We start from the raw sequence: 27551 nt of genomic DNA, 5'->3' as shown, positions 1-27551 counted from the left end.
AATACAGTTTTGTCACAAAATTCAGTACTTCATTGCCGAGCATAAAATAAAATAAATATAGGTTACTGCGTTTATATTGGAAAATAAGAACTAGATTTTTCTGATGGATACTGCACAACCAATGGGAGTGCAGTACCCATCCGAGGAAACAAGCTCATATTTTCCCATACTAACCTTATTATATACTCATTTTTATATTTTACCTAAGGCTTAATTATAAAAAATACACAAGAAACAAAGTAATTGATTTATGCTGTATTCCAAATTGTATAGATTCATAAATACACAATAACATATTAGTGCACACACAACACCGCCCAGCAACCTTCGAACTTGGTCACATGCTCAACATCAGTTTAAAAAGAATTGTTGATTTCGTCTACTTAAAACTGAAAGAGTCACACTGTGAATGAATTCGCATTGCCACAGCTTTCCCATTTGCTCTGGAATGAATGGATTTAGGGGGTGTCGATTCTACTCAATTCCACCAATTACAGGCTGGATTTATTAGCTGTGTCAGTTCCATACATTATACATGTGTCCTTTGATTTTGCACAGGGAATGACGCATCTTGATTCCACTGCATTTGTGTTTCTGTTCTGTCACTGAATGATTAGAATCGTAATATGGGAAAAATATGAACTCTTTCAATTGTAATTATCAAAAAGACACAGTGCAGTAAGGAGAATATTATTGCAGCTGGAAGTGTAGTCAAAATTATAGGACAGTTTTAAAATGTGTAATAAAGCTTTCTAGCCCATGACATAGCTCATGTAATTTGGATTTGCAGAACTAAGAAAGTACATTTTGAGGAAATTCAAGATGCAAAGAGATAAGTATTTTTTTGACCATTCTTTTTACTAGCTAAAATTTATGCTTGGTCACTCACATGCTCATTGTAGGGACCCCAGCTATGTTATGACCTGTACGGCATCTATCGCTAGCCTAAATCCAAAACATTTTATCAACAAAATTAATGTGGAATATTGCGAAGTATCTGATGTGTGACAATCCATTCAGGCTGTGAAAAGAAAAATTCCTCATCGTCTTGGCTTATTGGCTTTGAGACCCTTGCTTTTCTACTAATACCTTCAGTTGTATATTTTTGGGCACAAATTTAGTACTTTCCCTTAAAAATGGTATGCATCTGATAGATATGCGATTGTCCTTCCGCATAATATGCTTTTCTGTGCTATCTTTATATACCCCTAGAGTGAATAGTCTGAATTATTTCACTGACAAAAAATAACTAACATTTCTCCTAAATAGCTGTTTAAATGATCAAAATACTGTGCCTCTGTGTCTACTGTGGACATTGTGAATATCACGTTCATTCATCTGCTTGTTTTAAAGTTTTATTTGTGACTCAATAAACTCATCCATATTGTTCACTTTATCATCTTTAATTTGAAATAAACAAAACAGCTGCTTAGTTCATCCTCAAACAAATCTAATAAATTAAAACCAGCATCTACTAAGTGTACATGGTTTGTTTACAAAGTAGTTCCTAATACACTATAGTATTTTTAGGCACAAGTGACGTGTAAATGCATGCAATATCAAGGTGTTCAGTATCGAAAAATACTGCATGATTCTGACAATGTAAAGTTAAAGGAAAAGAAAAGGAGTATATACTAAAGGTTCATACTGCATCAAGGATGGATGATTTTGAAATAACATTTATGAATAATTATGGAGCCTTCCTTGATTGGACATTGTAACTTTCAATATCTCTATAACTGATGGTTATTGCTAGGTTATTCCTGTACCAGTTATACTGGCCTATCTTTGATATCATGCACTAATAGAGAGTGTGAAACCCAAATGAACAACAACATCTACTTGTAACTTTAAATGTGTAACTGGTCAAATATGCAGAAAACTTGGGGTTTTCTATCACCTATTAGAACTGCTGCTTAAAGTGTAACAATACAAGAGTATACAGCTGAAAATTTTCAAAACAGTGCAAGCAGTATTCACTGGCTTTATGTTGTTTGTTGTAATGTAACTTGTTTTCATTTAACTACTGCTAGATATGCAAAAGGATAAACTTAATGAACATTTTATCCTTATCATCATATCAAGTTTTAAGTTCAGGGTTATTGAAATAAACTTACATGCATCAATTCTGTCACTTTTCAGGAGACAGCTTACTAGTATAAACACCGATAGTGTGCAGAAAGAAGAAACATGTTTTATGAAAATACAATGCAAATAAATAAAAATATAGTGTTTGATATTTTAAAAAATTATTATTCATTTCTTATTGCCTTTAAAGTTGTTAATTCTTTCCAGCAAAGATTTTGCCAAAGAATTCTTCTCCAAAACTTGCATTGCACGATTGGCTATTTATTACCAGCCTAATCCCATCCACCCTGATACTGTCATCTGTTCTTCTAATGCACAGACCTTTGAAACTCTAGCACTGTAGTAATATGGATGATATAGATCTATATAGGATTCTTGTATGTGTCTTATCTCATATTTTGATATTTTCATATTACACTGATAGAATTTCAAAGACCTGGATTGGTGCATTCTAAACACAATATTCTACATGACAGGAAAATAAAAGCTGCTGAGACTTGGAAAATAATGGTTACATGCAACAACTGAAACTTGAATTCCAACAAAACATCTCTGACACAATGAAAGTACAAACATAAGATTGCACAATCTATCACTGCAACCCCTTTTACCAGCAATCGATACATAGCAGCTGAAAATCACAGTTATACATTCAGCTCTTCCTTAATAATACAACAACCAAATAGCTGTGACACAGCCAAAAATAACCAGTTTAATGTAATGTTTTATTTGCCAGTGTATTTTATTATTACCTGCACAATCTTGAATTTCTCCACAGGTATCAGCCATTCAAAAGTGCATGCCTGGTCTTGTTTGTGAAGCATCATCTGAGGCTAGGGTACCGGGCTATCATCAATGTTCAAGAGAAAACAGTCCTTGACTAAAGATTTCACATTTTATCAATAAAGAAGTATTATTATTATTATTATTATTCCAAAACAAATGCAAGACTGACTAAATCTTCATGGAAAATGAAACTGCTAAAATTAAGAAAGGGAAGATGTCAACCACCTTACCATATTAGCTTGTTATAGACACTAGATCCAACATAGAGCCTTAGGCCATGTTGTGCACCAACAGTTGAGTGTCAATAAAAGTTTTCCAATCCATGCATACATAGTATTGCTTTGCCATTCACAAAGCTGTGATAGCTCAGTCAGTTAATGTGGGCCTTGTAGAAATGTCCATGAAAAATTCAAGGAAGGTGTCTTTGTGAGAAAAAGAGTCAGTTGATGCTGGGGTCTTGTAATTATGATGTAAGCAGTCCAAAATGTCAGTAACTATGGAAGTAATTTGAAAGTAGATACATCTTTTTGAGTCAATATATCAGCTGATGCCTGAACTTTAGTCCTGACCATTGATGGAGAGGGAGGAAGTGGACATAACTATGATTGCATTATCAAAAGCTGCTGAGCTTTTGCACATCATAGTAAAATCTAGTAATGACAAGTGGATCCGAGTCTATTGTTGTTTAATAACGTTGGTGAGGCTGGTGTCTTGTACTACCTGAGATGTAATGAGAAGAGTGTCCTGAGTTGGTGTGATCTCCAAGTGGTTGCTAAGAACAGACTTACTTTGAGTGGCAAATGCTCGAGAACCTTGTAAAGCAACATCTCTTGGACACTGAGATACTAAGCTAGGCTTTGCTTGCAGCTAGTGCCTATGTGAGCTAGAATGATACACGAGAACACCTGCATAAACTGGATTGAGAATACCTGTATAAATGAAGGTTGCTCTTCTTGTGAACTATACTGTATGATCAATTGTGGTCATGACACTTTGTGGCCAGATATATATGGTAGAGTCTCAACATAATGGAACAGGGTGATATTCACAGGCATGATGCTGTCCATTCTGTGAGGTCAAAACAGGGTTTGGGATATTTGATCCACGTAGTCAGTCAATGAAGGTTGTAACTGAGATTGTTTATTTTGCTCTCTATCACACTCCTCAGTAAGAAATATGGTGTCAAACCCATCTGGTGAACAGCCTGTTTGTAGGATTATCTTGTTGTCCTGGTGAAGGAGCTGCTTCCAAGTATGATGACTTATGACGCTTTTTGGCACACTTGTGTAGTGTTAAATCCCTCAGAAAGTAAATCATGCACTGAAGTTACATATGCATTGATACTTATGGCATTTTCATCCATCAACATGCACTTCTGTGTTTTCCATTGGGTGCCCAAAGTACAGTAGATCATTGCCCTTCAGTCCATACTAGACAGAATTGACATGTGTTGTTAGATTAACAACTGGAGCAAACTACACAATGTCACATGTAAAATGGTTGCCAATCATATTTTTTCCAATGTTCACATATCTTGCATTTATTCTTGCCCATGATCTAATCTGTAAAACAAATACAACAGACATTATAAACAGATGTAGCCCTGTTTTATGAACTTGGTGGCAGTACAGAGCTGTACCTAATACAAACATGTTTATTACCTGTAACATGGCACATGTGGCAGCTGACACAGTGTATGCCCTGAAGAATCACTATGTACGTTTACAAAGTGGATACACCACTCCCTCAATAACTCGCGCACATCGGAGTCCAGAAACATCGACCGCACTATAAGTGAGGCGCGAGTTATAGAGGGACCTATAAAATAAGCCCAAAACCAATAAAGTGATTGACGACATAACGGAGAAATAAGGTGGGGGGGGCAGATTATACTGTTGAATACTCACTTTATAATCGTTCTGAGATTAAATGTTAATAAATATCTCTTCATAACTGTGTACTTTATTATTTCCTCATAGGACAACATTAATTTCAGGATAAATTACAGTATATTGAGGCGATCATCGAAAACATTATTCCACGTGGTTTCCGTTCGCTTAACATGTTTACCACTTCACACATTGTGTACTACGTCACTAATTTTTATGTTGAATTGGATACATTCTAGTTTTATTGTTTGATCCAAATTAGACGTTTTTTATATACAAAAGATCGACTCTTTTCGAGAAACAGTGTCGATCGAACGATAGATAGATAAATATTTTTTAATGTGATAGAAGTAAAATGGAAAACAAAAAAAAACCAAGGGTTAATCAGTACAGACATATTTAATTGGTCTACAAATTTAAAACAACGTAAATTAGAACAAGTTAATACTTGCCGTTTGTGCCACGCTTGACAAATATCAATTCACTTTTTGAAAAAATCAGTTATTTTTTTTTGTGTGTGTTACTCCTTGGTTTCTCTGCCGCCGAGCAAAAACCCTCAGATTTCTCAACTGCATGAGCTTTACATAGTCAACATTTTGGGTCTCCAGCCACCTTATGGCAATATCAAAATATTTGATTGCTTCCTGTGCAGAGGGGTGGGGGGTGCAACATCTGCGTCTGCATCACTTTCAACACTTGTGTTACTCCAGTTAGAATCGTCTTCTGCTGCAAATTTGTTCGCTATAGAAATAATTATAGTTTCATCTGACATGTATTCGGCTGTGGGCCAATCATTGTCAGCACAAATCCACTCCTCCATATCATCAAGAGAAATGCCCATCTCAGGACCATGAGTCTGTATGAATTTCTCCCAAACAGCCTCGGCATTAATGACATCAGTTTCACTGAAACATTCTAAGTCACTATCATCGTCGTTGTCTCTCTTACTGTTTTGCTTTACGTCAAAGGCAGCTCCAAGACCCTTAATCCAGCACCCAAGGTTTTTTGTAATCGATTTTTTTTTAATGCAACAAACACTTCCCCAAGTTGTTGATCAAAACAAAGCCAGCATGTACATGTAATTAGGTTCTCACAGAAGTACTCACGGGTTTCGATGTGACGGTCGATGGACTCTTTTCATGTTTTCAATGAACAGAATATGTTGTGATTATAATGTTTACACTGAAACGGAATTAAAGGATTAGAACGTGACTTTCACACAGGACGACGTTTAATTGGTGTTTATTTCATTCTCTGTTGCCACCTGTTAGCATTTACCAGAAGTTTTCATTGATCGCTATTTCACCAGACTGTTTATTTACAGTATACTGACAACTATTTATCATAAAAACTTACATAATACATGATATCTTTAAACAGAGGTCTCACTAGGATTTTAAAACTGGGTCTTTCTGCCTCTGAAGTCAATCACTATATATCAGTACATTTTCTCACTCGGCCACTAGTCAAGCCTTTGAACTAGCCGCCTAGCTATTGCATCATGTTCTTTTTTTTTTTTAATGTACTCTTATAAAATGGCAACAGCACATCAAAGAGTCTTTCAGTCACTGAATTCTGTCATTGTAAATATCAGCACAGTTAACTGATCAACACATTTTCCCACAAAGCAGGTGGCTGAAACAGGACCGGCAAATCTTTGAATTTTCCCGCGCACCTATTACATGCTTACGGAGGACTCCTGCCTAAGTGATTTTCTGCGTCCCAGATCAAAAACTGGCGTCCAAATACGCGTAATTAAGCGTTTTCGAGATCTCTGAAATTAATTCTTCTTTAGAACTTGAAAATTTCAAAATATGGATTATATTTTTACAGGCATTAATCACCATTTTCGATGATAAAACGAGCAATGTATCAAGGTTTAATTTATCAATTCTTATCGTAATTTTTTCATGTTCAGCATATTTTAAAGATATTTTAAATACAGTTTCTCTGGAAAAAAATTGGGAGCCAAGACAGACACTGCGTTATAAGCAGGATTACGAGTTATCCGGGCGCGAGTTATCGAGGGAGCGGTGTACTATGTTGTTGTTCTTGATGGATTTTTTGGTTTTAATGCCACTTTTCAGCACATGATAGGCTATACATGGCTTCCAGTATAAATGTTGAAGGATGTACCTGGGAAAAGACAAGAACCACCAGCCCATGGTAAGCTACTAGCAAGCTTTCTCACATACCACATTGGCCGAGCTGACTCAAAGCCACATGGACAGATGCTAGATGGCAGTGAACAGTAAAGGCGTGTGCTTTAGTCCACTTAGCCAGCAGGACCCCAAAAGTGGATAATATCAATTTAAGACAATGTTACCTGTAGGAAAGGCTCAGTGATAGCCTATACAGGTAAATTCAGCAAAGCTTCGTATATAGAATGCTGAGACAAGATTTATGTAGAACATTTACTTGCATGTACCTGACCGTAGTGGAAATAATATAGTAATATTACGAGTTTTCTATATCACACACCAGACCTGCACATATATAGATATATTTACAGATATAATAATGTAAGGGTGACCTGTGAAGGTATATATTCAGAGCACCAAATTGTGTGATGTTGGCAAATTGCTAATGCAAAGACAAGAGTGTGATGTTGGCAAATTGATAATTCAAAGACAAGAGTTTTTCTTGAAAGAAAGAAAAAAGTTGGGTATTATATGAAGTATACTTCCCTTTGAAGCAAAGATTACTCCAACTTGCTTAATGGTAGAACTTCCAGAAACTAGTAGATAAGCCTCTTTGTAATGAGAATGTGTAATTAGTAGTATTTACAAGTGTATTTAGTAGTATTTACAAGATTGCCCCCAGTCCATGTCAATGTGAGATCACTGTGACATCTAGTAGTGCAGATACCTTTTAGTGTTTGGCATTTTTAGGGTTGGGTTAACGTGAGCCAGACAATCAGCTATGTGTTATTTGGTTTAAGTTTATGTCTATGCCTGTCACTGTCACAGTGTAGCTATCTTTGTCTTTTTAATCATGAGCAGAAACTTGATAGGTATCCATTTCTGAACCCTGGGAGGGAGGGGTGGAAGTGGTTGTGGGATATCATCTACTACTGGCATTTCATGTCTCTGTCTTAAGTTCCTTTATAAAAGACTTTGCCATCATGTGTCCAGAAGGAATTTCAGTCTCCGTGGATTTTTAATTTTTTTAATTTTTCAAATAGTTTGATGGTTGATTTGTCAAATTATTTGGGATAAAGATTTCGTCTTCATTTTCCTTAAGCAGCTTACAATTTGCTAGAATCTTGGTTCTCATCTTGCAAGCTATGAATCTGCCATCCCACCTTTACATTTTCAAAAAGGTGTGATCTATCCAGGTCCTTGAGATTGGATTGGCTGCACCACCATCTAGATCTAAATGTTTGGGACTGAGCTCAGAATAAAATAAAGTTATTGTTTTTTATGAAAAAAAGTTAAAGAAAAATACAATAGCAGATTCTTGGCTCAGTTAATATAATAAAACTTATTCAGGTATCTGATGTAAAAGTCCAGGTGATTCTTTGTAGTTATTTTAGAAGTTGTCTCTCTTGCACTGTGCAAGAGTGACATGCCAGAATTGGTCACTGAGCCAAATCAGAGAATAAACTAATTTGAATAACTTATAAATTAATAATTCTAAGCAGAAGAATGGAATAGCAGATTCTTAGCTCAGTTAATATAGTAAAACTTATTGAGGTATCTGTTGTAAAAGTCCAGGTGAATATGTGTCAGAACCTTTAGATGTGGTTATTTTAGGAGTTGTCTCCCCTGCATTGTGCAAGAGTGACATGGCAGAATTGGTCACTGAGCCAAATCAGAGAAAAAACTAATTTGAATAACTTATACATTATTAATTCTAAGAAACTTTTAGCATAAGTTGTAATCAGATTATTCCTAACAACCATGGAAATGAATCATGTCATATTAAATCAGACAGGCAGTTGTGTAAAACTAAAATATTTGTATGTTAGTTGTGCATCAGCATATGAGAATGCAGAGATGTTGTTGGCTTTACATGACATGCTTTAGATTCCTTTTCAAAGTTATAATAACTTTAAAAAAATAAAGTTTTCTACAAGGTCAACGATTTTTTTTATTAAATGTTGCAGATGTAAAATATTAATACTTTTAAAAGCTAACTTTCAATGCAATGTAACAATCTGAAATATTTAGTTTAACTCTTTTATATGAGTGTATGAAATAGGGGATCTTTGTAAAATTATAGATACTGAAAAAAGATGAAAAATCCTAAATATGAAAATCAAACACATTAAAGGTTATTAAAGAGAATTGGAGAGCAGTCAACAAATTCTTAATGGAAATTTGACAAACTTTGTAAATTTGTTTAATTATTTTTATTTAATAATAACTTTTAATGCAGAAATTCCAGTGTGTTATGGGGTTTATTTTGATCTCTTCCAACAAATTTTCTTAATATTATGCACATGTATTTTTTTCTAAAACCTTAGTCGTTTGTAAAATGAGTTAGTTCACAAGATTTATAATTGAAAACTATGTAAAAAGAAAAACAGTTCCATATTTGATTGAAATGATCATGGGACATACTATCTAATAATACAATTCAAATATTGTTTTGCTTTCATGCTATTATTCCCATTCGGAAATGCATATGTGGTATCCACTGTGCTTACCCATTTTATTACAGAATGCTTGTATCTACAGTAATTTGCATTTAATAATTTGGAACTATTTCCAGTAAATTAAATACTACCGAACACAAAGTGTCTATCAATGTTGTTTACTAGCAAGTATTTTGCTTCCTCATGCAAGTCCAAACAATATGTTTTTGTATTAATATTTGTGCTTTGCTGTATAAATATTTTATGAAATAAATTTTTTGATTTAATTTGTACTTTCCTTTTCCATATGTTAGATTACATTTCCTAAGTGATATTTCCAGGTTTTCTTCCAATACTCATGGTCCGATGAACCATTAGCTAGTAAAGGCAGCATCCATTTTGTTTTTAAATTGACGATCATTTTGACTGAGTGACAAATTTAATACTTGCTCTGTGCCTAAAACTTCATTTGGAACTTTGACCTTAATCCTTTAGCTTGTAAGGGCATCACCCTCTTTTTTTCCCATGGGGCAACCATTGATCTGAGACTGATACCTGCCCAGTGCCAAGTCATCAAGGTTGGTTATTTGAACTTCCTGTGATCTTGCAGCACAATAAACACATGTTTAGTTTCATCCTTTAATAAATTTCACAGAATGTACAGAGGTCAGACTCAGTCTCCACGTAAGAAACCGTATATGACATGAAGTTACAATAGCTCCATTCTACACTGCATTGCAAATTTTATCTTATTTGTAACTCTAGGATTCGGCCAATGTGGGTAAGTGAGAAAGCTCGCCAGTAGCTTCTCATGGATCTGTGGTTCTTCCTGGGGTTTTCCCGGGGTTATTCCTCCACCAATAATAGTGGCCGCCATGCATAGCCTATCATGTGCTGAAAAATGGCATTAAAGCCCATAGCAAACAAACAAACAAAACTCAATAAATTTTCTGATCAGTGCTGTTACATGTAGCTAAAAATACGTAATATATTTAAAATACTTTGTGTGAAACAAATTAGGTACTTTGACATATTGCACAGTTCAATGCACACTTCCTTGAAATGGTAAATATAATGTAGTGATCATACAACAGGCGTCATATCTTGAATGAAAAGGTAAAGTATGACTGGAATTGTATTCCATACAAAATGGGTTAATAGCAATTTTTACTTAATTCAAAATTTTAACATTTTCATTGCCTGTTGTATATAGTCTGGAAATTTTTAATTTTTTTATACAAATTTTCACATTTTATTTTATCTATCAAGGAGGACAATCTATGTACTACATTTATCAAGACATTCAAGTAGCACTTTGGTAATACTATGACCAAGGGAAGTACTACCTCAACTGGGCAAGAGGTAATTACTTTACAACCTCCCAGGTAAACTGTTGGGATAGACCACATACACACAGCATCACCTGTGATTTCTTATTGGTTAATCCCTGGTAGTGGATTGCATACCTCATCACTTGTACCTTCTGAGTGGCTAATATCTGTTAGAGGGTTGAGTACTTTGTGTACATGTAGTTTCTACGAACTTTCTTATTACGTTCATCTAGGTTGTTTCAAAGTTAAAATAAATGGAACAAATGGCACTGATATGTACCTAACAGTATGGTAAAATAACAGAAGCTAGTTAGAGTGACTTGGGAAAAAAATCCTGCTATAATGAAATCAAGCAGGAAGACTTGTAATTGTGGAAGGAAATGTTAAACTGTATTTTTATACTATACCTTTGACAAATCACATAACTCAAGTGCCAAAGTGATGTGACCTTGCCAAACATCTTTCAATGTAGTGGACCTGTTCATAGAAGCTAATGAGGACTATGACCATCCGAGGTGAAGACATACAAGCTCTTTCATTCCAGAATGCTCTGTGAATTCTTCAATGCTGCAACAAAAGAACACAACACAAAGTATCGGGTTTGCATTGGAAAGTTATTATTAGACCCTAGTTCATAATCCCATTGGAGTTTAGTATGCAAAGAAAGGCTAATATGTTACAGAGTGAATGTTTCATTGCACCAAGAAACTTACTTGAAATTCTAAATGCACCTTGATAAGATTACAAAAGAGTAAAAGATGAATCAAACAAGGAAAGCAGGACTCTTAAACTCTGAAGTTATTAACAAAAGATACTTAGTTGTTGAATTTGTTTTGGATAAAAGCAGAGATAATATGGGGAAAATATTAAACAATTTCAAGGATATATTTAATTATGTGGACTACCTGACAATTCTGAAATTGTTGTTGAGTGAAATGACTGTATATCAGACACATGTTCAGTGCAGGAGGCACTCCAGTCCAGGCTGGGACCCCGGTTTTTTTCACCATATCTGAAAATATTGCAGCTAGGTTAACAATGCTTATATTTGATGGAATTTTAAACAAAAAAATTAATAATTTGCTAAAAACAATGAGTGACACATGGAATGCTCATATCATGAAAGTACATGGTAGAACACCCATACAGAAAATCCTATCCCGTCTCACACATGGTTTATGCGTCCTCCTATCATGAAGGTACAAGGCATAACACCAGAAAATCCTCATCTTGTCTCACACATGACTTATGCTACCTCATATATGTCACAAAAGCATCTGGACTATTGCATCAATAATCTGAATTAATTACTTGATATTATACATGATAATACCACATACATAACATTGTCACATTCATGATAATATCACATATATAACATTGTCACATTCATGATAATATCACATATATGACATTATCACATACATAACATAATCAAATACATGTCATCCAATACATCATATTATCACATACATGATATATCATATACAGCATTCAAGATTTTATCACATACATGATATATCATATACAACATTCAAGATTTTATCACATACATGATTACATATAAGATGATCACATATATGATGCTATTACAAACAGGACATCATATAGATGCCATCATCAAATACATGGAGTTATCACCTAAATGCCATTATCAAATACATTATGATATCACATATATGGAACTATCATATATATGATGATATTACATATTTGATACCATTATTTGCATGGTATCTTTCACACATTATATTTTTCTATCCATATCACAACTTCTGTTATCCAATGTCAATTTGATTTAGCCTTTTTTTTACCCATATTAGCTGATAACATTTGGAACTAGCACCTACCTGGACCTAGCTAGTGTAAAACATATGCTATTAAAAAAGACGTTTCATTTCTTAACTAGCCTCTAATGTACTATAAAATGACATTTTTCCGAGACAGCATCGTCACTCTAATATTAAATCAGCTCTCATCGATAAAATGCATGATTGTAAGTACCTCTTTGATGCTAAAGTGGGTGGATGCTGCTTGTGATTACAATCAGTGAAGAATCTTTATGTGAACCAAAAAGCAAAATCAAAGCAGTAATGTTGTTTATAAATAATGTCAGGCACATGTCTCCTTAACAAATGCCAAATAAAGTAGCGACATACAATTTAAACCAATGTATCTTTTTTCATCGACTATATTCATGGAAATGTGCATTTGTGTGCATGTAAGGAGCAATACAAACAATCCCACAGCCCAATGTCCAGGGCCCTTCAAATGTAATTTAAGTGAGGTGCCCATCAGGCTTGTAGAATTTAACAAAATCTAATTTGCCTGAGAAACTTCTATCACGCTGATGAAATGCACTAACTTATTTTCAAGATATCTGAAGACAATTAAATCCGTAATAGTTATCCCCATGTATGCCCTTTACAATTATGAAGATCTCTACTTATCATATGTCTATCGAAAGCTCTAAACTTTGTGTACCAAGCAAAGCATGTAACCTATGAATTGGGAACAGATTGCCTGGGTTACTATAACTAGTGCTCACATGGCTTTAACATACATGTACATGTGATTTTAAAATATCATTCTGGATATGTATGTACAGTATCAGAAGCCAGCCACAACCAGTCTAGTGGCTACTGGAACTGCCCCAACAATTGTTGCAACCAGTGCAATGATGCATGGCTGCATAATGGGATTAAAGGCTAGTGTGTATACATGACAAGCTATTAATTGGTTACTTTACTGTTGTCACCTGGAGAGTTTGAGGTATCATAAGTAATAAACGGATCAAATGTGGTTGTGTTGGCTCTTGTCTTTGATTTTGAAAATCGACTCATCTTTGCCGTTTTTGAGATAGGCAAAAAAGCTTGTGCTGAGTATTTTGATTTATTTCAATGGTCTTGTTTAATTGCTAATGTGTTGTTCCAGGTGTTTGAAGTTAAGTTGAATGAATAATAATTCAGCTGTCCCGTCCACAGGCTTACTTTAGTATAATGAAATACTGGTTCAACAAATGAAGCAGCACATATGAACAACATTAAAAGTGTAAACAGAAACTGAATAAATCAAGGCGTGCTTCCAATGCTAATGAACATTGTCGATCTACTGAGTAAGAAGGACACTGTTAGAAGAATTATACATTGGCTGACCTCAGGACCTGGAGAAAAATATTACATGAAATTTTTCACTATCCAAATAATCACTCAAGTCAATTTAATATGATTTTCTTTCTAATTATGAGCATATTGAAATTGGAGTCGGGTTTGTGGAGTTTGAGTCGGGGCTTGTCATATTTTTTTAAGTCACCAGCCCTGGGCCTTTGTCTAAAACATTTTTTCTTTGAGCTCTGGGATATGCCTTTAGTCCTAAAAGCAAAAGCTTATCTAACAGCTAAGCAAACTCAATGATTCAGTCCAGCTTAAATAACTGATGCATCCTTTCCTAACTAGATGTAACATTGTTAAAATGCACAAGCCAGCATGTAATCAGGAAGAACATCTTGAATGTCAAGGACAGCTACTCTCTCTGTCAATAGATTATCTAAATTATGCATCAGATCCAAGTTTCAGGTTTAAATTTTCTGAATCTTATAAAGCCAAATTTGTTTGCTTTTCATTCACAACATTATTTATCATACACAGGAAGATGATGTGATTATGTTGCCCACGTTGTTGATTGTAACCAACATTACATCAGCGCAGGTTGCAAATATTTAACATAGAGGAAAGAAGTGATATGTAGAATTTTATCTGACATTTTGCAGAGTTGAACATCATTTTATAGTAACTGTGGTAATTAAGTGTTACTCACTGATCATCTTAATGTTAATGTACCATGCTGTTCTTTTCCCAAACTACTTGCACTTTTTTCAGTTGCAAAATACCTCTTTGGATTTAATTCAAATATTTTCTATGATCATAAGCTGTAATATACCTATGCCCAATGCCTTGACTGTACAGTATGTATCAGTTTATTATTGATTGACAACACAAATGGATGCAATAGATCTATTCTCAAGGCTAGAACTGTTCACTATACAGAAGTTCACATCTAATTAAATACAGTTATGCATAAATAGGGTCTTTATTTATTGGAGGTGACCTGCTCATGGCATTGTATGCACTTTCTGAGCAACATCTGGACATGCAGTTGAGCAGACATTATTAAAAGAATTAGCATGAATGGTCTTTGCAGCCAATGGTGGGGTATGCTCAATTTTGTTCATACTGTATGATACCCTGGTAACCATCCAATTACAATAACAAACATTAGATAGTCATGTGTCATTTTTATCACAAGTCCATTTCCCACCGAAATGAAAACAGATTTTGCCAACTCAAAGTATTTTTCTGCACCATTTGAAAAAGTGTTGACTTATTCTGCAGTGCTCTAGTCTAAATTATAACACTTACTGATGTAGCAGTTATAATAATAATAATAATAATAATATTTACTATTATTATTGCTTATTAATGACAAGACAGTAATGTCCAAATCAAACTCTGAGAAAACTTTGATTATTTCATTATACTTGTCATCACCAATTTAAACATCACAAAATAACAATATTAATCACTTATATGCCAAACAATGGCAGGTACATTCATACCAATTCAAATGATCACTGGTTTCTCAGAAGTCACGTCAGAGATGAATTAACTGTCAATTAGTCTTACGGGCTTCTTGTCTGCTTACCTTAGTTTAGTCTTTACCGATCACTAGCCTGCGACAAGTTCATTTGTGTTATCATTTTTTTTTAAAACAGCCTAAAAAAAAAGAGCCTGCCAAGTACTTATTATCATGGTATAATGACTTTATCTGGCCATTCATGCCATCCTGCCATACTGAATGCTTAATTCTACCCCTCTACAAGTATTTATTTACATAATAACTTTTGTCTTTGATAACTGTTGCATATGGGCATGTTCTATTACCGCTTGACTGCAGGCTAAAAGACCAAAGTGTTTGCCAATCAAAACATGTGAAACAAAACAAAGCTTGTATGATTAATTAGCAGTGAATTAAATGGCTTTGTTGTACTGTGATTACACAAACCGATTCTGCACGAACCACTCTTCTTTTGAATTTAATCCAGTTGAGTCAATCCAATCAAATGACAGGTTGGTTCCCTTTATAAACAAATTAAATTGCACTGACAATTGTTTAATATTCTTTTGATTATATGCCTCTGAAGCAAAACTAATTAAAAAACTATCTCTGTTCATATTTAAAGGTCAAAATTTATATTATTATCACTTTAGAAGTAGCTGTCAAGTAAGCGTCAATTTACTATGGGGATAAAATGAGTTTACTAAACTATTTTCACAATGAAGTTAATAAATGAGATTCAGAGAATCGAGTGAGAGTGCAAAGTTGAGCTGGGTACCACACAAAATGTTGAACCACTCTGTTTTTTAACATACCACAATACATACCATTTTATATTTCAGTTATGTTTGGGACCTACAATTTAATGTTCTGGGACACCTTTTTTTTAAAAAGATATTTCTGTCAGTCAATAGCTGTAAAAAATATCTTGTACTGATCCATAGTAAAATATGATATCCATTATATTATCAAACAAATGATCTCAAAAGAATATGGAATCCACTCAACTCCATTCCCTGAAAGTAAAGCTGTCAGTATCTTACAGTATATGAATTAGCATACATATTACCTGTTGTAGAAGTTGTAATCTAAAACTTTTAAAGTGTGATACTACAACTGACACCCAGCGAAAGACAGTGTGCTCACATTAGAGAGCTAACTGATTAAAATATCACTTTAAAAATTGAGAATATTCTTCAAAAGGTGACTGCTGCATAATAATAGCACAAGAGTACCTTCCTTATTAGCTATTAGCAACTGTATACAACCCATTTCCAAGAAAACATGGCTTACTTCCTAAGTGAACTTTGCCTTAAGCACTGATTCATTTTATTCATGAACTAGTCAGTTTGAAAACCAGTCTATATTTTTAAAGAAAAGAGAGTCAGAGAAACACTTTACAGTTTGAGTTGTGGATGTTATATGACGTATTACAGCAAATGGATCTTTTCAAACTTAAAAACATGTCTATCAGGAGAAAGGACAAATCAACACTGCATTACAAACTTAAAAAGAATATGAGAGTTATGATATACAGCACTCTGAGCTGTAATTCTGGCATTTAATATATAGCTTACACTTTTTTTGCAATTTATAATAGCAATAAGTAATTATACCTCTCGGGGGTTAGTAAGTATGGAAATGGATGAATATTTCAAACTAAAATGTAAAATTTAGCATTTTAAAAACAATGGGCACTCTGGATATTTTTGAAAATTTCATTTGTGATGAACAAAATTTAAAATATATTAATGTAATCATTTGCTTCATGATATAAATTGTTGACCTGCTGGTTCTTTATGCTAGTGGGTGTCCTAGGAAACCTCGGACACTATGTCCTAGGACAAGCTCGGACATCCAAGTATAAAAACCTTGGACCTCAGGTATCAAAAAGTTTTTGTCAGTCACCGTCAAGGATGTTTACCTTGGACAGTAACCAATACTCCGAGGTTTTTCCTAGGAACAATTGTCCAAGGTTTCCTAGGAAACCTCGGAAAATGTACAGCCGGGTGAAGCTTACAATTTACCACCTATACTATACTAGGGATGGAAACTTTAAATGGGTTTTTTGGATTTTTTTTAACGTAGCTATAACAATTTTTCAGTCATATCGCTATGATGTCTGCAGTGTGGCAGTTTATAGTGATGTCTAGCACTGGGGCATCATGTCGCAGACATGTAGCATGATGTCTCACCCAGTCACATTATCCTGATACCAGGCTGACCAGACCTAACACTAACCTCGCAATGCTGAGTGCCAAGCGAGGAAGCTGTTAGTACCATTTTTGTAAGTCTTTGATATGACTTGGCCAGGGATCGAACCCACAGCCTCCCACAGCCGAGGCAGACGCTTTATCCACTAGACCACCAGAGCAGTACTTTGAATGGGGTGCATATATAAATGGGCAGTAAACATAAAACAAACTTAACGAAATCACAATAAAATATTTAGTGGAATTGAGAACATGCATAATATTCAAAAGAAAACACATTTTCTCCTGAAAATCTTAGGAAGATTTGCAGTCTTATGAAGGAATATTGTCATATGCAAGTTAAATTTGAATAAAAGGACATATTTTACATCCAAATTTTATCCAAAAGTTGGATTAGGCCAGAATATTGCACATCCCAATTGTACAAGAAAACACAAAAGATCAGGAAGAAATAAAAAAACAATTTCAAAAACATATAATGGTTATTTGGACTACCTGACAATACTGAATTCTTGTTGAGGTGGATGAATGGCATAACAATCACAATTTCAGTGCAAAAGACACTCCATTCCAGGCTGGGACCCAAACTGTTTTCACCTTATCTGAAAATATTACATATCAGATTATCTCTGTTCACTAATTAAAGTGCAACACAGCTCAATTGCTAAACACAGTGGCTAGAAGAAGGAATGCTATCATATACATTTACAGCAAATATTCCTACACAACATCTTACAGATGACACATCTGCATATAATGTGGACAGTTCCTTCACAACCATGCATAAACAATATCCCACACTACTGAAAATGAAAGGTTTGTCATGGATTGAAATGAGTTCTTATAAGTCTCCACTATTAAGATAAAAGGACTCCTGACCACATTGCAGTAAAGATCTATTTGTCACGACACAAGCTATTCAATGAGTAAATACTAGGACTAAACTCCTGATCACTCTGCAGCAAAGACCTATTTGTCAGGCTACATATTTCCAAGAGGAGCTAAGGCACAGAGGTCAAAGGGCAAATGGAGATCCTCGTAATATACAACAGCAAGATGAGTTACAGAATTAAAAGAGAATACCATGAAAATCTTATGTTTAATAGTCTTCCATGTAGGTACTAGTAGAATATGGTTAACTGTACTAATTAATGACCAATGCATACCAATAACCTTGACCTTTTGTCAAGGTATGCAGTCTTGAACCCGACTTACTGCAGTCTGCAGAAGCCATTACTTTTTATAATAATTGGGATGACTGTGGCCACACATCTTTAAATACCAAAATATATTGGTTTCTTTATTACCCTAACTGCAAGCAATCCCCAAACCATGGTCATGAAACTTGTATTAGACCAAATGTTGTTCTGCAAAATCCATTTTTCATTGAGCTACAATGACTTACCACACTGACCTTTGACTCTAAAACCAATAGCCCTCTTCCTTACACCACATGCAAGCCATCCAAAAAAGGCTCATGCGATACAGAATTAATGTTACTATGCACTTTTCTTCAGTTAGTAACTATGACCTTCGACCTTTTCACAATGAAATCATTTGGTTTCTTCATTACCTCAAGTTATTCACAAAACTCATTTTATCTTTCAGAATAGTAACCATAACCTTTGACGTTTTGATCAATAACCATCTATGAACTGTACTAACTACAGATATTAGAGAATTCAAGTTATTGTGAAGAAACCATTTTTCTTCTTTCAGACAGTGACCTTCACCTTTGATATTCTGACTCTATACTCAATAGGTTTCTTCACTACCTAAAGTTCAAGTCACCCAAAAAATGTCTGGTGTCTGTGTGTGTGTGTGATTTGGTTTTTTAATGTAGCTTTAACCATTTTTCAGTCATACTGCTATGATGTCTGCAGTATGGCAGTTTATAGTGGTGTCTAGCACTGGGGCATAATGCTGCAGACATGTAGCATAATGTCCCACCCAGACACATTATTCTGATACCAGGCCAGGCCAGGCAGCTGTTAGTACCATTTTTATAAGTATAAGTCTTTGGTATGACTCAGCTGGGGATCGAACCCACGACCTCCCACATCCGAGGCGGATGCTCTAACCACTAGACTACCAGAGCAGTGAGAACTTTGGTAATTAGATGGTTACACATTTTTTTAATGAACATAATTTTTCTTTTTTTTCAGTTGCAGTGACATTAATATCTGATCCAAAATGAGTTCATCCATAACCCAGGTGCAAGTCATCCAAAACATGTGGCTATAGAAAATTTGCATCAAGGTGCTTAAATGTACCTCCCATACATAAGTATGTATGTATGTATGTATGTATGTATGTATGCATGCATGCATATGTATGTATGCATGTATGTATGCAGGGTTCTCAAAACAGTTTTCTTGAGTCCACAGACTATTTCTGAGAGTCCCTGGCATAAACTCAGGAGCCCCATACTTTATTTCACAAACAATGGCAAGGAACATGAAGAGGTATATACCGTAGTTATTCTAATAGAATCTTCCCTTCCAGCAAACATCACCTCCCCCCTTATTTCCACGAAAAAGAGATTCCCACCTTATTGAACCTTTCAGATCCATATATATCCATTATGGTATTCCAAATAAGTTAAAAAGTACACGAGTAATCCATCTACTGTTAGAAAAATTGGAACAACTTAATTTATGAATGTTTACAGTCAAACAGTGATGTATGGTATTCAATCCCCCCCCCGCAACTGCACGGCCCCTGGGGCATGTAATAGAATAACTACGGTAACGATTATTTTATTACATATTTGGATTCAATTGTTAGACTTATATAAGATCACACTGAAAACAAGCTATTTTTCAGTAACTGTCCAAAGCATTTTTTTAAAACATAATGCAGATCATTCAGCAAATAAACATTTTTGTTGTAACAGTATTTAAACTGAAATGCTGACAATGCATATGTAAGTCATGAAAGTAATCAAAACTTTCTCGAGCTGGATAATATTATCAAATCATTGATATTTCTTAATAATAACTGCTACACTACTTTGTATGCCATGACACATAACAAAAGATTCTCCCAGTAACTCATTTTCCAAATAACTTGCTTTATTATATGCTCATTTTTTCCCCCATTAACTTTACATTGTCAGAATCGTTCAGTATTCCCCGATACTGAATGCGCGCGACAATACACATATAACATTCACGTGAATAAAGGAACTACTTTCTATTGTAAACAAGCGAAGACGCAGACACCAGCACTTTTGATTTGTAAACAAATCATATACACTCGCGTAAGAGGCTCTTTATGTTGTGGTTATTTAAATTTGTTTCTGAATGAACTAAAACATGTTTCGTAGACTGTACACACACAAAAAACCCAGCTGTTTTGGCACATTCCGCGTTGATACAATGTTACGGATTTAGGCTAGCTACATTATATAAAAGACGGACGATCATGTCCTTACAAATAACATACAACTGACAAGGAATATACTGTATTCTTTATCTGGTGATAAGAATGGCAAAATAAAATATACTTATAGTTTTACATCCTGAATTTCCTCAAAATGTTTTTTCTTAATTCTGCAAATCGGAATTACATGAGCCACGTCGTAGGTTTTCAATCTGGATTACACATTTCAAAAGTGTGCTGTAATTTCTATAAGTGCAATTGCATCCTCCTTACTGCACTCAAAATGAAATACACATTAAATTCCATAGCGTTCTGTTGAAAATTGCAATTGCAAGACTTCATATTTTCCCACGTTATGATTTCAAACATTCAATGATAGAAACAGAAACACATTTGCAGACGTAAATACGCTTCTCCCGCGTCACTTCAATCCGATGAATTTCATGTATAATTTGCACAGATGAATCCAGTCCAAAATCACAAACTTTCAAATAGGAACTCATTTTGTCGGAAGGATATACTGCACTCACAAGTTCGTGCAGTATTCATTCTGAAAACTCGTTCCTATTTTCCCATACAAATGCAGTAACCTATAAATACCATATTTGGTTATTTTAAAATACCTTATTCAATTCATACAATATTTACTATGATCTGTTTACATTTCCAAATAAGAAAGCAATCTCGTTATACAAAACAATGTGGCTGAAAATGAAAATAGTTATAATATATGCAGATGGTCCAAATGAAAATATAAGATGAAGGTAAACAATATGCAGTAATGCAGTTATTAAATATGAGGACTATTTAATTTTTTCAGTATATGTACAATAAGGAACATGTTCAAAATTTGGACAATAGGTGTCGGATATGAATCACACCCAGCTGCTGCACTGATACATATAGGCTCATATTAGTACCATAATTTCATGCAGTGGCATAAACTCAGTTTTTGAGAGAACATGCCTGTCATTGACATCACAACCACAACATTTGTTTACACAGATCATCATCATGTCTTGCAGACAAAAACATTAGACGAAAATCCTAGTATTATCAATCGTGAGATTAAGCAAAAATACATACCATGAATAAAACTGCATTTCTGAAATTCTCTTGTTTTTCCAATTATTAAGTCCTCATAAAATCCTTATCAGCTACATGGGGCAACTCAACGTCCCGCTATAATAAGCATACTCAACATGTTTTAGCCACATTTCTCGTAGCCGATAAATGCATCAGTAACACATGTACTGTATAGAATAGTGAACAACATTATAATGTTTACATGGATTTGTCTTTAGTGATATTCTGAGGTGCTTCTTTTGTTATTATATTGTGAAAATTTAAATAAAATATAATTTTTTGACAAAATTCATAAATAGATCAGCAACCTGTGTACTATTTCTTATTAAATAATAGTGTAGTAAGATATTATATCTGATACATAATACTTAAAAGTAATTTTTCAATCAGCCTTAATGAAAATCTAAATATTTAAATAATTTTGACTAATTTATTACTTATAAATCTATTTGATAATGGTAAGTTTTACAACAAATAAAAACGAAACATTTTCCTGTAAAATTATGTATTCTGTCTCTAATTATTTGCATTTTTAGAGGTAAGTTATGAAGGTTGCAAACCATTTTAAAAGTTCCAAAAACTGTACAAAGATTGTGGTTCTGTATATTCACAATCACAATTAGTTACTGGAAAAGAGTCATACATTAAATTCCTTTTTTCATATATGATTTTCCCTAATTTGATTAGTTTAACCTTTGCAACAAAATCTGTACCAAAATGAAGACTATGATAAATGCATTGATAAATGCATGAAAACTTTGGGAATGATAATTTAATTTTTTTAATGTATTTTCCCTATAAAATTGAGTTTTCTATGTGCTCTGCAATGCATTATTTTCTCCGGGGTATGTGTAAAGTGGTGTCCTATAAAGAAACAGAAATGAAGGTTTCAAGCCAGTCTTAAAGTTCCAAAAACTTAGCTGCGTCAAAATTTGTGACCTACAGTGCCGGTACTACACGATCTTGACGAAAACGGGTCGTTTGGATGAAAGTTCGTTAAGAAGAGTATGCAGGAATGTGTCGTTGTCATTTGTTATCCATACTTCACTAAAATTACCAATGTTTTAAAATAATTACATATGTCTCTGTGAAAGAAGTATATCTTTGAAAAGGTGAAAGTCAGTGCTTAAGTGCGTCAAAACCGAGGAGTCCAGGACACTACTGACGTGACCTAGTAGTGGTACATTTGTCCAAAATAGGGAGTTTTATGACTTAAGCTATACCTATCATTGCTTAACCATTTAAAAACGTCTTCATATCACCCATTGTAGTTTGTCACTATATAAATGTAGCAATTTCCGTAAGTCATGTTTAGCATCGAGATCTTGTTGACTTTCCCGTATCATGCGGTCTACTTCGGTGATGTTCCAGGATTATGTGACCTAATGGACATAGTACACAATTAATTTTACTATATGTTCTCTACATTTGTTTCTCAGTACTGACCTTTCCACTGTGTGACAATCAATGCAAATCATATGTTAATCTAAAATACCTTCAAAGATGACTTCACGGTGAAGTTCTTGTCAAAGGTTGACCTGCTCTTTTTTTAGATTATTGACTGTCAACATAACAGCATGTAACCAGAACACGAATTTCACTTCCGGATCATCACCAAGGCCTTATTACTCACTGTGCACTGTCGCCAAAATACATACAGACAACAACACCCTGAGCTCATATTATCAAGAATAAACAGTTACCTTTAAATCCCTACCAAAAATGCATAAATAAAACTCTTCTATCACCACCAAAATGAGAGAGGAAAAAATGTTCTAAAAATAGACTAGAACTACATTCGTGGGTACTGAACTGGAAGTATTAATTGTGATGTAATTCCTAATACATGGTGAGAACTCTTGCTCCACATGAATGTCAGTGAACGCGGAATTTACATTAAAAGACGATACCATTTTATACCATCAGGGATATAATTTTACTTTGTGATTATTTAAAGAAGTTTTATTCATCTTCTCTAAACATACTGTTGCTATAGTAGCTCGTGCTTGTTCTAAGTTTCTAAACGACTCCGTGTTTATTTCATTGTAGACACCACACCATGTCAGCCAATTTTGCGCGTTGGTTAATTCTGCTCAACGATACGTCTTTGCTGTAAACATTGGACTACGTGTTAGTTTTGGTCGAAAATCAAGTTTTTATCACGAACGAAAGATCATCCTTTAATTAAGGAAAATGAAATGCATAAAGTGTACAAAAGTATCTCACATTTCTACTCTAAATGCATATGAAAATGTGATTTATACATGTCAACTAGCCCAACGAGTAGGTCTCGGCGTTTTTTCTGCTGTCAGATAAAAAAAGCGGAGACCTACATGTTGGTCTATATTTCAACATGAAGACCCACTCCATGACCTTCTTGAACTTGTAACCAAGAAAATCCTATTTAATGGTTATCTTTTCGAATCATACAAATAAACACATTATTTAAAAGAAATGAAATATTTACCTCAGATTAATGTTGCATCTTAATCCAAATTTCTAATTTTGCAAGAAGTTGTTCAGCAGATACTCTATTGTCTGCTATACAACATGTCAACTTGCCGCTAGAACGGGATTCTCTAGAAATTCCCCGGCGTATAATCTGTTTCTAATTTTTTTAGTAATGTTTCCCCATAAACGTGACGTTGTAAACACACTACATCATATTCGTTTCTCTTCCACATGTTGAACCTTAACTAATTTTTTAGAAGATCGTCATAGTTTGCTTAATATCTCTTGGCATGTAATGGCTTTGTTACGTTTAATTTTGTAAAACCAGCTATAAACCTGACCTAATTACTAGACCGAAATGCAGACCTAAAAAAAAAGAGTCCTAAGTAATGTATTTCATTTCCAAACCCCGATTAATAAACATTACATCTTTTCAAAGCTGTGAACAGAATAGGCCAACATATCGCGAATCATGAAAACACAGGGGTGGTATCCAGTGTGTCCAAAAGCAATAGTATTTTGAACATAATATGCTGGTGCCAGTTGCCTCTTTTCAAATGGCAAACATTGCAGTATTTTCTTTGAGTCAATATGTTGAATTCGGTATGCGTTTTGCGTCAATATTGGTGACGGAAACCTTACGTGCGCAGAAAGGCCTGGCAGCAGTGTATATATGGTATTTTGGGTTGTTTGAGAGATTCCATTCAGCAATTTCCAAACACTACAAAATCGTGATTAAAGTGTGTGTGTGTGTGTGTGTGTGTGTGTAAATGTGTGTGTGTAAATGTGTGTGTGTGTGTGTGTGTGTGTTACAGCGAAACCGTCATTACGGCGACAGTTCATTGTCACTGGGTGGTCATTATGGCGACAATAGCATTAGGGTGACAAAATCGGTGTCACCCTAATGTGTGCTATTCTTATGTAGCTTAGCTTGCTGACTGATTCACTTACAGAATTGTATACATATATCACAATATCATCGGTAACTAGTATTTAGAAATTTTGATGCAAGATATACACGATTTTATTAAATATTGTTATGCAAAAATTTAACCGTGTGTTAATGTTGTGTTTTCTCCCACCGTCAGTGAATAACTATTAAGGCGACATTTCTAAAATTGCTTCCTATTTTTTCAAAGTTAATGAAAAATTTTGAGCAGATATATTGAATTGAGTTAAGATAAAAATATATTCTTTTCATTTCTTTTATCTCGAATCAAATTCCTTGTTAAGACATAACACACTCAACTTTTCGAAACGGGTTCGAAACTAAATCGAGCTGTAGTTAAAAACAGCGTTATCTTAAATTTGTGTTTGGTAAAGAATGCATAAACGGAACAAACTTAATAAATAAATCATAAAAATAATATAAAAAAATATTATAGATCAATAGATTTATAAAATATTTATCAATCTTTTACACATTCAAATATTTTATTTTGTTCTTAATTTATATAACAACCAATGTTTCTCTTTCCGTAAAATGTAAATCCGTTGACCACTAGGACCTAGAAAGTACGAAGAACATACATGTAGAGAACGCTGGTTAGTATTGTTATATATTATTTGTGTAATAAATAACTTTGTTTTACTCATGAAATGAAGACTTATAATAAATAGCTCGTTGAAACTTTTAACGTCAAAAATATGCCTAAATTATTGAAAAGAGTCGCTAGCTTAAGTAATCAAAGGCAAGGTTTGAAACTGGAAGTTGATCATAAAAGTTCATAATAATTCTACCAGAGTGCTACGGTATCACGGATCTTAAATTTAGCGATTGGTGAATACGTAAATAAAGACATCGACCTTCAAGATATTATATGTCTGTTTGGTGTTCTTTGCTCTATATTAACATACATTTCAGGGCCAGATCAGGTCAAGTGTTTGGGGGAGGAAGGTTTCCAAAATTTCAAAAGTGCTTTGACATTCCTCGAAAGGGCACCATAGCAAAAGTCTGTTTGCTGAAAGTGTGCATAATACCCAATAAATGTGCTCAAGAAGTAAACGATGATCAAATTTAAAGTGTCAAGTGACTGTATGTGTATGTACGCTTTTTTAGCGGGTGGGGGAGGCATCAGGACACCCCACACGCAGGGCCGGCGCTACCATATAGGCAAACTAGGCAGCCGCCTAGGGTGCTGATTTCAGGGGGCGCATTTCTCCAAATCAGCGACAGTTTTGAAAAATAAATAAATAAATTTCGGTTTTATTGAGGTTAGTTTTTTTATCCTGGTTTATTTCATACAGGGACAAATATTCGAGTAGATTCAGTCTGACCGAAACACCAGGCTGACCGGAACAAGCAACTTGAATGAGTGAAAATCGCGCGTATACGAAACTTTTACGTTCGCGTGTTTTTATAGGCCACGAGTTTTTTCCATGGAATCACGCGTATACGAAACCTTCAGTTTGCCGCGGGGGGGGGGGGGGGGGACGATTGTGGCATAACTTTACTATATAAGCTCGCTTTCATATTTCTCTGACCACCATACTGCCAACACAGGGGTTCGTATCGTTGCTTACAATCTACCTGTCATACATACACTGTGTAGTTATTGTATAGTGCATGTATGACAGGTAAATTGTAAGCAACGATACGAGCCCCTGTGACTGACATCTTGATTTCTTCTTCTCGCTGCACCTCCTACAAAACATTATAATGGTGGCTGTTTTCTCCTGAATGAAAATGGTGCCAATTTTATGCCTGGTATTGTTGCTGGAGTGGCTAAGTTGACATATTCAAGAGTTAAAAGAAATGGTATTGTCTGGAAATTGTTTGCGCCAGCAGGATGCCAGTCAGTTCAGTTTATGTATGTATACAGAAAGCAAGATATCTGTGTAAACACTGTGCGTGTGATTTGGATATTTACCGTAGCTTTAAAAAAAAATTCAGTTATATCGTTACGATGTCTGCAGTGGGACAGTTTATACTGATGTCTAGCACTGGGGTATCATGCCACAGACATGTAGCATGATGTCCCACCCAGTCACATTATCCTGACACCAGGCCGACTACTCCTAACACTAACCTCTTAATGCCGGGCGCCAAGCGAGGTAGCTGTAAGTACCATTTTTGTATGTCTTTGGTATGACTCGGCCGGGGATCGAACCAACGACCTCCCACATCCGA

The 27551-nt window shown here is 34.7% G+C and overlaps 1 long non-coding RNA gene across 2 annotated transcripts; it reads right to left on the bottom strand.

Moving 5' to 3' along the window:
* Positions 1 to 242: 242 nt before the first annotated feature.
* LOC149786990 (uncharacterized) lies at positions 243 to 12070 on the bottom strand. 2 transcript variants are annotated; one of them, XR_016425060.1, is made up of 3 exons: positions 11081 to 12070; positions 2841 to 4436; positions 243 to 605 (listed from the first exon to the last, which is right to left on the bottom strand). It is a non-coding gene; the product is annotated as an uncharacterized LOC149786990 (long non-coding RNA). The 2 variants fall into 2 exon arrangements; XR_016425059.1 differs by having other exon boundaries at positions 243 to 4436.
* Between the last annotated feature and the right edge of the window lie 15481 nt (positions 12071 to 27551).

The sequence above is a fragment of the Sinohyriopsis cumingii genome, chromosome 12, assembly GCF_028554795.1.
Source record: "Sinohyriopsis cumingii isolate HCF-2022 chromosome 12, ASM2855479v2, whole genome shotgun sequence".
Taxonomy (NCBI): Eukaryota; Metazoa; Mollusca; class Bivalvia; order Unionida; family Unionidae; genus Sinohyriopsis; species Sinohyriopsis cumingii.
The sequence above is the reverse complement of the archived record's forward strand: the minus strand, read 5'-3'. Positions and strand labels throughout refer to the sequence as shown.